This window comes from Mastomys coucha, unplaced genomic scaffold, assembly GCF_008632895.1.
Source record: "Mastomys coucha isolate ucsf_1 unplaced genomic scaffold, UCSF_Mcou_1 pScaffold23, whole genome shotgun sequence".
Lineage (NCBI taxonomy): Eukaryota > Metazoa > Chordata > Mammalia > Rodentia > Muridae > Mastomys > Mastomys coucha.
Genome location: NW_022196906.1, coordinates 18,700,927 through 18,712,035, shown reverse-complemented (window position 1 = coordinate 18,712,035; position 11,109 = coordinate 18,700,927). Strand labels below are relative to the sequence as shown.

Here is an 11,109-nt window from a genome sequence, read left to right as displayed (position 1 = left end):
GAGAGAGAGAGAGAGAGAGAGAGAGAGAGAGAGAGAAATGACTCATTAGAAAAATGAGCCTAGGACCTGAATAAGTAATTCTCAAAAGAAGAAAAATGTGACTAAGAAATATCTTCCCCCCCAAATTTTCAACCCTAGTAATTGAAAAAAATGGAAATCAAAATAACTTTGATATTTCATCTTACCCCAGTCAGAATGTCAAAGATCAACAAAAGAACTGAAAGCAAATGCTGGGGGACTCACTGTTAGTGGTATTGCAAATTGGCACAACCACTGAGAAACCATTTGGAGAATTCTCATAAAACTAAAATTATAACTGTGCCCAAAGATCTCAGCATCCTACTTCACAGATACTTGCTCAGCCATGTTCATTTATATTCTACTCACAAAATCTAGGAAATGGAAACAACCTACAAGAGAAACTGTCCTACAAGAGAGGAATGGATAACAAACATGTAGTACATATATACTATGGAATACTATTCAGCTGTAAAGAAAAATAAAATTCTACAGGTAAATGATCTTAAAAAGATAATATTGAATGACTAGACTCAGAAAGAAAAACGCCATGTGTCCTGTTTCATTCAAGGCTCCTATCTCCAAATCTTCAGATGTGATGACACAGCCTGTAGTAACTACAAAACTCAGGAAAGTAAAATAAGACTATTGCCAGAATAGGGATTTGGGAAGCAAAAGAGGGGAGTGTCTGGTTACAAGTGATCTGATAAGGGAGATGGGGAAGAGAGGACTCTAGGAAGGGGGTAGGAGGAAAAAACAAAAGAAGCAAGGTAAAGAAACAATAAGGATGCCTGAATATCCACAGGAAATCATACTATTAGCTATCAAAACATCTGTAATATGCATAGTCCTGTATATAAATATACATATATAGCTTTAATGAACTTTTCTCTCTTTCTCACAGAACTCCTTCCAAAAGTCAAAAACCATCTAACAAAATTTCCAGTACCAGACACGAGAAGTCCTCTTTGAGTTGTTAGCCAGGGCTGTCTAAGAGATTTGAAAACATGGAGGCTATTGATGTTGCCCTTGGTTCACCCTAGAGGTGGAAAGTTGTAGTTCCCTGTTCCTCCTGACCTGGTGGGATGACAGGGTGCCTCTGCTGGTACACTGGTTTGGAAAGGGCACGGAAAAGTCCAGAACATGTCGGGTATGCCTCCTGCCCTTTCGCTCTGGATCATCAGATGTTGCTGTACACCAGACTGAGGAGGGTGAAGCAGAGTCTGCTATGAATAGGTATCTGTTCCAGCTAGAAATGCCAAAAATGTTACAGCACTCAGAAAAGTAATGAAGTTTGGGCAGCCATTGAGGGGCAAGTGTCCAGGGTCCCATAGTGGCTGCAGCAGAACAGCAGTGAAGTTGAGAGCCAGTGCTCTGATGTGATGAGTCTCCACAGTGGTGGGAGCCTGACCAGGTGGCTGGTTCAAAGTCCAGAGATACATACTTGCAGGGAGAAAGCCTTCTCCCAACAACCAGTCTTAGACAATTCTTGGTGAAATACCTTGTTTGCTTTATTCCATGTTAACAGGGACTATATGAACCTTGGGGTGTGGGGTGGGATTTTGGTGGTAAATGCATTCTATTGGCTGAAGCTAAGATGCTGATGATGTTCTATTGGCATGGGGAAGAGTTTCATGTGCTGTGCCATGTGTCTGACTGCCCATGATTGCCTAGTTAGGTCATGGTTACCTGCCTCTAAACAGGCCTGAAAATAGGAAGTAAGTTAGCTCTATTCCAGCTGATCTCAAATTCCAAGATTTATGGTGTTTGAATATGTTCCACTTTACCAGTCCCATGCCCATTCCTTTGGTGACACAGTCCATGCACTTGTGATGCAAGACCTCGAGGTCCCTGGGCTGGAACGGACCTGAGTGTCTCTTCCCTGAGGAGGGAGGCAACCAACAGTCCTGTTCAATTATGATGCCTAAACCACACCAACAGCCAGCATGGCACGAGAACTCCAAGGGTACAAGAAGTGACACACATACCTTATGAGTAATCAACAGCGCTATAATTGCACCTAACACCTTCTCAACAGGAGTGAAACTATACCTGGCTCTGGAACTCTAGTTCACTACCCAGTGCTAGCGAAGTCATGGTTATTGGAGAAAAATCTACAACCACCATCTTACCAAAACAGCACAATTTCTAATAACAATCCAGAAACATTTGTCCTTATGCCCACAAATAAGTGTAGTCTTTATCCCTCAACCAGGAAGGAAACTTCTCTTTGCAATAAAGAGAGACCACTGACAGAAAAACCACAGCCAGTCAAAATGGATGCATCTACAAAACACTCCTGCAATTACTCAGAGAACATCACAAAAGAGGAGGTATGTAAAGATAATCTCTTGTGCACTATGTAAAGATTCTCTTTGTATTATTCAAATGCTGATTTCTCTGTCCCAATATCTGGTTGAAATCCATTCATAGTATTGTAATGCTTATTCTAAGAATCTCAATGTTGGGTAAATATTGCTCCCACTTATTTTCTGGTTTGTCAATAAGAGCTGATCAGCGAATGGCTGAGCAGAAGAAAGAATAAGGCTAGATGTCTGATCTCAGAAGGGGTGTGGGGAGAGGAGAAGTGAGGATTCACCATGAGAAAAAGATCCAGGAGACACCCTAGAAACACACCAGGGGAAGAGAGCCAGATTAATACTAAAATGCAAATATCTCAGGGTTTGTGGCTGAGAGGTAGCTAGATTATCTCAGAGGATTAGAATAGATTAATAACCATTCAGCTATTGGGCTGTAAAACTAATTAAATAAATATAAACCATCTCTGTCTCATTTATTTGGGAGCTAACCAGGGTAAAGAAAAAAACTATTACTTTTTAAACTGTTCTAACAGTAGTGGAATGATTTTAAGAGCTGGAGGATCAGTGAGTTTGCTCTGTGATTATCTCATTTAGTAACGGCAGAGTCTGCACCCATGAAATCTCACCAGCATTACTATCAAATCTTGAACTGAACAAGGACAATATCAATGGACCTGCCAAAGTGAACATGGAAAATCCCAGGAGGCCTCAACCCTACACAAAGCATTATAGGAGATCCAGAAAAGTTAGGGGTAGGAGAGGTAGTCTTCTCTTGGGTAGGGCACACCAGTTGGTTGCCCAGTGCCTGAAGATCAGCCTTGAAAACATACATACAAGTAACATTATACAAACAGCATAGACCATGAATTTGAAGGACAACAGGAAAGGGTATATGGGAGTGGAGTTGGAGGTAGAGAAGGGAAGAGAGAAATATTCTGATGATATTCTAAAATAAATGTAAAACTTGCATTGGAGAAAGACAGCCTCATCAACAAATGGACCTGGAGGAACAGAATATTTCCATGTAGAAGAATGAAACCAGATTTTCATCTCACTTCTTCCACCAAAGTTAACTCTAGATGAACCAAAGACCTTAATTTTGCAAACTCCAAGCTCATGGTGGGAACAGGGAGAACAATTCAAGATCTAGGCTCAATACAGAAGGTTTTGAATAAGATTCTGTTTTTGTTTTTTGTTTCATTTTGTTTTCGTTTTTGTTTTTTTAAGAAATTACGACAACTGACAAATGAGACTTTGTGACAATGGAAAAAGCTTCTGTACTGTAAAAAAAAAACAAGTCAATGGACAGCTGAGGGAATGAGGATACCGCTCTTACCAGATGTCCCTCTGCCTAAGACTGTCTAGGGTGCAAAAGGGATTTAACAAACTAAACAAGAAACTAGGAAATGGTCTAATGAAATGAACCCAAATTCTCAAAAGATAAACTATTAATGAGCAGTAAACATGAAAATGTGCTTATTTTCACTAGCCATTGGGGAAAGGCAAACTTACATTACACTGTGATTCCATCTCAAGCACTTGGAACACTTGGAATGGAACGTGACTGTGTGCATCCATTGTAAGCATTACTGTGGAGGCTCCTCAGAAAACTAAGACTAGATATACTGTGTGCCTCAACCATTTAACTCCTGGGTGTTTAGCAAGGATATTTAAATCAGCATGTCACAGAGATACTTGTACATCAAGTGTTTATTACATCACTATACAAAATGGTTGTCAAGCAGTGACTTTTGTACTCTTCAACAGAACATGTAAAGAAAATATACATATGTATTGGTGAATATACATGTGTACACACTATCATTTTGATTCACAGCCTCAAGTTTTCCACCATTCAACCTTTCCTCCACCTCTGGCATTAGACCTGCCACCCCTTCCTAGGTTGACACTTTCACCAGCCCTAGTTTTCCATGAATTTCTCTGGTACCCTGATACGATGCCACTTGGGCATTGCTCATTTGATACCCTTGCTGGTGCATGACCTCACATGAGAGAGATCTTTCTGAGGTTTAGAATCCCTTGTCAGGAGGGGAAACCTTCCTCTTAAGAGATCCCCTTCTTAAGTGAAGAAAAGTCCCTTTGGAACAGCAGAAGCTGAGCACTCAAACAGTTGAGGCATAGCACACAACATTGTATGTACTTCAAGGGCAAGTTAAATACTGGTGTTGAAATTAGTTAACTCTGGATATATTTAAATAAACATTGGCTGTATTGTCTTTGCATATTATGAAAACCAAACAAAAGCATAATTCAAATGATAGCTGTAGTTTATTCTCTGTATTGAAATGATTTACTACATTATAAAAGCTAGCTTTATATCTGTAAAAATAAGTAGAAAGAGATAGCTACCTCAGAAGAATTTGTAATACACAAAATAGCCTTCTATATCTCATTAGTGCCATCTTATGGCTGTGAATTGTATAACATTTGTCATGGATTTATGAAAAATACTAAGATACCATTTCTATACATTTTACTAGAACTCAAAACCATGAATATTCTTTTTCCATCTGTGAGATTGAAGTGGCCAGCAGCAACACTGGTTCTCCTGGCCCTCACCTGTTTCTTTCCAGAGTTTTCTTGCTCAATATTCCCACTACTACCAGTGAGAATTTAAACTGGTTCACCCCTGTAGGAAGTAAGCATTGCTACAAAATAGCAAACTAAAAGTAAACTACCATGTGCCAGCTGTACCACTGCTGGGTGTGTTCATCAATCACTGTAAGTTCTATCACAGAGATTCTCACATACCCATGTCTACTGCTGTGTGATTTCTATGGCTAAAATATTGAACCCACCTACAAGGAAGCCAACAAAGAAAATGTAGTCTGGGGAGCTATGGAATTTTGTCCAGTAGTACAGGAAAGTGAAATCATGACATGCAGGAAAATGAATGGAACTGAAAATCATTGTGTTAACAGAGGATGATCCAGGCTCAGACAAACAGGATGCTCCTCTCATGTGCAGAGCCTAGATTTTCATTTGTATATGTGTGTAGTGTATATATGTGACAGTATAGGTCATGAAATTAGACAAAAGATTGTGAGATGGGGAAATGTCTGTGGCAGGGAGGTTGAGATATACCTGAGATGTGAATAAAGAACAAGGGAGATGCTTTAAGGGAAGGGACAGCAAGAGCGACATGGGACAGGTAAAGTGAGGAAGAAGAACCAATAAGAATAAAGTATATATGAAAACTCAATAAAATCCATTACTTTGTGCTTTTAAAAATTTTTTATTAATTCTTCATGAATTTCACATCATTCACCCCAATCCTATTCATCTCTCCATTCCTCCATATCTCCCCTCTATCCTTGTAACCCCACCCCACACCAAAATAAAAACAACAATAAAAAAATATTGCTGTGGACGCTGCACATTATACCTCTCTTCCCAAATAGCTTTCCTTGCAAATGTTCATCACAAGGAGTCTTCTTTGGTCTGGTGTGAGACTTCTGGCTCCTGTTACACTATCAAAACTGGATCCTCACTGGGACTCTTCTCAGATATTCTGTTGCTGCCCTATGTCATGGAGATCCTGAAGCTTAGTTACTGCAGGACCAGCACCTTCAAGTGTTCCAGCAGTTCATAGATGGAGGATATACTGGGGTAAGCTAACTCAAAGCCCTGGGCCTGGGTGGTATCTATGTTAGTCAGCTCTGATTATTTGTCCAGCTGAGGGGCAGGGCCAGAAGTCCTGCCTTCAGCAGCCGGCAAAGGACAGAGCAGGCTCTATCATGCTCACACACCATTAGGACCATCTCACTTCATGTCCATGCCATCAGGGCCAACTCTACTGTGATGCTTAGACAAAGTGCAGGGGTCTACTTATCCAGCAAGTGGCGGGGGAGGGCCAGATCTTCCAGCCCTTGTGCAAATGGCCTAACAGGTGAGGGGTGCCTAGCCCTTGGACCTCAACATGGCCCCAGGTGGAAGCCCAGACCAGGGATGTCTACACGGCTTTTGGTGGTAACATGGGCCAGAGACGTCTATATAGACCCCTGTTACTGCATGATCATAGTCTTAGACATGACCCTCAGTGACAGCACAGGCCAGGATATCATGGCCTCAGGTGGCAGGGGGGGCTATTCACATCAGGCTGATCCTCACCACCTCTGTGTCTGCTGTTCTGCCTCTCTCTGCACAGTGTATGAACTGTTCTGCTTCCCTCTTGCTCCTCCCATCTCTCCACATACTTGCTAATCATCATCGTGGTGCTGCATGGCAGTGAACCTCTGGGCCTGGGCGGTATCTAAGTTAGTCTTCCACCCTCCTGCTTGTGTGGCTTTAAAAACAATAAGCTAAGCTTAAAAAAAAAAAGTCTTCATTTTATTTTATATGTGAGTGCTTTATCTGCATGTGCACCTGCGTACCATGTGTATGCTTGGTGCCTGCAGAGATCAGAAGAAGGTGTTGCATCTCCTGGAACTGGAGGTATGGATAGTTGTGAACCATCATATAGGTGTTGGGGATTCAATCTGGGTCCTCTCCAAGCACAAGTGCTCCTAAATATGGAACTCATTCTTCAGACCCAATGTATGACTTTCTTGAGTTAAGAAATAATTGTCTGGTTGCCTTTGAGAGTGTCTTATTGAATCATGTATGTCATTTATTGCTGTTTTCCCATCTGAGAAGTTATGTTGCAATACTAAGTAATCAATAATGTTTCATGAAAAAAGTAATGTGGAAGATGAGTAGTTAAAATGCAAGGTTGTTTCAAAGACAGTATGGTTGATGACCTTGGGGGATTTTCTTACTGTTTGCTATTCCCATTATATGTTAAATTATCCTAAAAATAGATAATTTTTTTTTTCAATTCTGAAGTCCAGTGCTGGGCTGGGAACTCTTGCTAATCAGCCTTGATATTATGACTATGATTATGAATATTATTTGCTTTTTTGAGACAGGGTTTCTCTGTATAGCCCTGGCTGTCCTGGAACTCACTCTGTAGACCAGGCTGGCCTTGAACTCAGAAATCTTCCTGCCTCTGCCTCTCAAGTACTGGGATTAAAGGCGTGTGCCACCACTGCCCGGCTCCAGCCTTGATGTTATTATGGAGTTAAGGCTGGATCTGAAATTCTCTAACTTGGCAATTTATTTAACACTTAAAAATTCCATCATCTGCAAAATTGAAATGCTAGAGGTGTTTTGGAAAAACAGGTAATATATGCATGGCGTGCATGGCGCACAGCGAGTGCCTGCGAACTGTTTGTAGTTGTTGGTGCTATTGAGACCACAGAACTGTTTGTTAGTAGTGATGTTACTGAGTCCTGGGACTGGATTGTGAGGAGCCCAGTGGAGTTATTTTTAAATCAACAATCTTATGTTACCTGGAGGAGCCTTACTATTGTGCCACTCCTCTAATAATGGTTAGTTTACATATTCAAATTTTCACCAAGAAATGGACACACACAAACTTGTGCCTGAATAACTGATATTGAAAAGTAGCAGGTTGCTGTAGCATGGTGGCATCATACAGCTTTAAATTTTAAAGTAAGTTTTTATTAACTAGACTGGGCTTACCCACAGCTATCAAATAGAAAACCCAACCACCCGAGAGAAGACGAAGAAAATGAGAAGAGACAAAGAACTCATTCTGAACTAGAAACAAATCCAAATACCACAGGAAGCTTCTGTGTTTTGTGTTCTAGGTATAGCTTTACTGACTGTGGGCTCCACTGGGTGGAAACTGGAGAATAGTGGCTGACTTTGCTCACTCCACAGTTTGAGAATGATTTTGGAAAGTCCCAGTTTTGTGGCATATTTGACCTTTGCAAAGACTAGGAAGAAAGGTTAATACTGGCAAAAGTTATGGATCAGCCTTTTAAGGGGTTTCTATTGTTTATTCCTTAATACTGCTCTCTGTGACAAAGATAGGGTGTGCAGCCTCAGGGAAGAGGTGGAGTTTGCCGCCTGCCCACTGCCGGATGCCGGCCCAACCGCACAGTCTTGAGGCTAAGCAGACTTTTGTATGACTTGCTCAGTAATTGCAAGAAATTAATTACACGATCCAAGTTGGGGGCTCTGTCTGATCCTGCCCAGCTTTCCCACCTCTGCCACTGTGCTGACCGTAGCCTCTGCTAAACGTGCAGCGGTTTTCTCTGGGTGTTGCTTTCCTTGTGTGTTATTCTCCAGGAAAACAAAAAGACTTCAACTTCAGAATATTTTATCCAGTGTCATTTGCTTGTTTTAGAGGGTTTAAATGTACAGACTCATGTACTTGCGAGATAATATTCTTTGTAAAACACCTTCATACATGTTTCTTGACATACATACAAATTTTATACATATTCAATATGCTTAAACAATCTTCTAATCTGAAGCCAGGCTATTATTCTGAGTCACAGAAAGGTAAAGAGCCTTGTCATTAAAACATCCCTTCTTGTAAGAAAATCTCACACACACAAACACACACACACACACACACACACACACATACATATATACATACATATATAAAATGATGCTTAGCAAGAAATCTGGTAAGGAAATACTTTTCTTTTTTAAGAAATAGAAGGGATTTTTTAATTAACTCAATATATTCCTGAAGTTATACAAGCTTGCAAATGTGAGCTTTTTATTTTCATTTACAGTTATTACATTATATTGTTATTTGTTTTTGAGACAGGGTCTTGTAGAGCTTAGGACGACCTTAAACTCCTGATTCTCTTTCCAGCAACTGCCAAGTGCTGAGTCTGAGCTACAGGAATGCACCACCACTCCAGGCTCAAATTTTCTTAATTCTATGAAACTATGATGACATCAAGCCATAGAGCAAAGTATAGGTATATCACACAAGTACATGAAGACTTTTTTTAAAAAGTATACTTTTTGTTCCCCATATCAGAAAAATAATTTGGAATGAAATTTCTACTTCTTGTTTAGGTCTCCATCATCACCAGATATGTTCCCAGTCCAGGATGGACAGCAATTTAAAGTGTCTTTTGTTCTCCTTGGTTTTCCTAGGGCTGGGGGAGCATTTACAAACATGGCCTTGATAGGAAACAATTTGTGAGCTGAAGACCTGACCCAGTCTCCATCTTCTCACAGTTACTTGGTTACAGAATGAATTTGTATAAACAAATAGACACTTTCCTCTCAAGTGTATAGTTTCCATGAAGAACCAGAACTGAACAGAAGAGAGAACATGGGGCTTTAAAATGCAAAGGAAATGATAATTATGCATCTGACACTACTGTATTGATGGTGGCTGAAACCAGCCCCTCCATGATGAGCCGCTCGTCTGCAGCAGCTTATGTCTGCTATTACCAACAGCACTTGCAACTCCAGATCTCTAAAGGCCTGTTGCTCTGAAAAACTAGTGAGTACTGTGTCATTGGTGACACTGGCTTTTTTTTTTTTTTTTTTTTTTTTTTTTTTTTTTTTTTAATTTCAGGAAGGAGTTTAAAAACAAAATTCCAGAAAAATCCCAAACAACCAAGTAAAACCATGGTGCACACATAAGACCCTTACTTTATATTTCACAGTAATTTCATGGATGCCATTTAATCACTACAAGTAATCAGAAAAGACTTGGGTTCCTAGTGGTTTCTTGTGCTACACTTTTGACCTCTAAAGACCAATTCCAGGAACAGGAAGATGACAGATACAACGGGCCAGATGTTCGTTCCCTGAAATAAAGCAGAGAGGTCACCACTGGAGAAAGGCTGCTATGTTTCGTTTGGTAGGGCTACTAAACCAAGTCTATGCTGGAGGCTTCCGGAAGATGGGCAGAGGAGGTCAGGAAGTCAGTAGCTGTTTTCTCCCTGTGGCTTCTCATGGGTTTTCCTTGGTCTTTGTCCTAAGAAGCTTCTCATACAAAAACATTAGCCTTATAGGATTGCCTTCCCCACAATGAACTCATTTAACTTTGTCACTTTAGAGACCATAGTGCTAAACATCTGAATTGCTGGAGTCCAGGGATTCAAATATGAATATAATGGGAGAATACGATTGAAACTATAATGCCTGTTTGACATGTGATAGCGGTAGAGGAAGCAGCCCTTTGGCAACATACACGTTAGTCGTATGTTTGTTTGGTTAGTCGTAAGTAGCTAAACACATTCCTGGCATGATGGACTCCATGGATCTTAGAATTACAGGGGACATGAATGGCATGAGGCATGTAGAAGAAAGATGAGCCACACATGTGGAAAGAGCCCTCTCCAGTGTTAGGAGAGAGGTGTCAATAGTTCACTGTGAATACTTTTTCTCTTCAAGTTAAAACTTTATGAAATTTATGTAGTTACTTTTTTACAATGTAGACTCAATATGTATTAATTATCTCTTCACCATGTTTGTAAAGTTGAAGTAAAAGTTTTTGATGATTGAGTACTGCATCCTACAGTCACACTTCTAGAGCCCAGGTAAAGTGTGTTCCTAGTGAGACACATTGTATTAGTTCCTTCCTGATGCTTTATGTGGCAGTTCCTCTAAAGGCCTTTCCAGCCATAGCCATAGAGGAGATTGGAACCAGATCACATATAAACAGAACAAGTAAAATGTCATTAACTGAACATACAAATCCACCTATGGAAGTTTTACTGTCATGGCTATCTGTTCTGATATATGAGTCACTGATTGAACAGATGAATATGACATAATCTATTCCTTGAGTGTTTCAACCTTTTGCTCTAGATTTTTTGTAGACAATCTGTCTAGCTATCAAAATTCAGCCACATAAGGCCCCACGACTCCCAGGGGAGCCGCAGGGCAGCAGGGACATGATCCTCTCAGCTTCCGAGTGACA

At 40.4% G+C, this 11,109-nt stretch overlaps 1 long non-coding RNA gene across 3 annotated transcripts in view; it reads right to left on the bottom strand.

The window, feature by feature from the left end:
- The window catches only part of LOC116073745, a 30,531-nt gene extending 26,523 nt beyond the window's left edge, over positions 1 to 4,008 (bottom strand). For all 3 annotated transcript variants that reach the window (XR_004111889.1, XR_004111890.1, XR_004111888.1), the window contains exon 1: positions 3,852 to 4,008. This is a non-coding gene — a long non-coding RNA (uncharacterized LOC116073745). The remainder of the gene's footprint in view (positions 1 to 3,851) is intronic.
- Between the last annotated feature and the right edge of the window lie 7,101 nt (positions 4,009 to 11,109).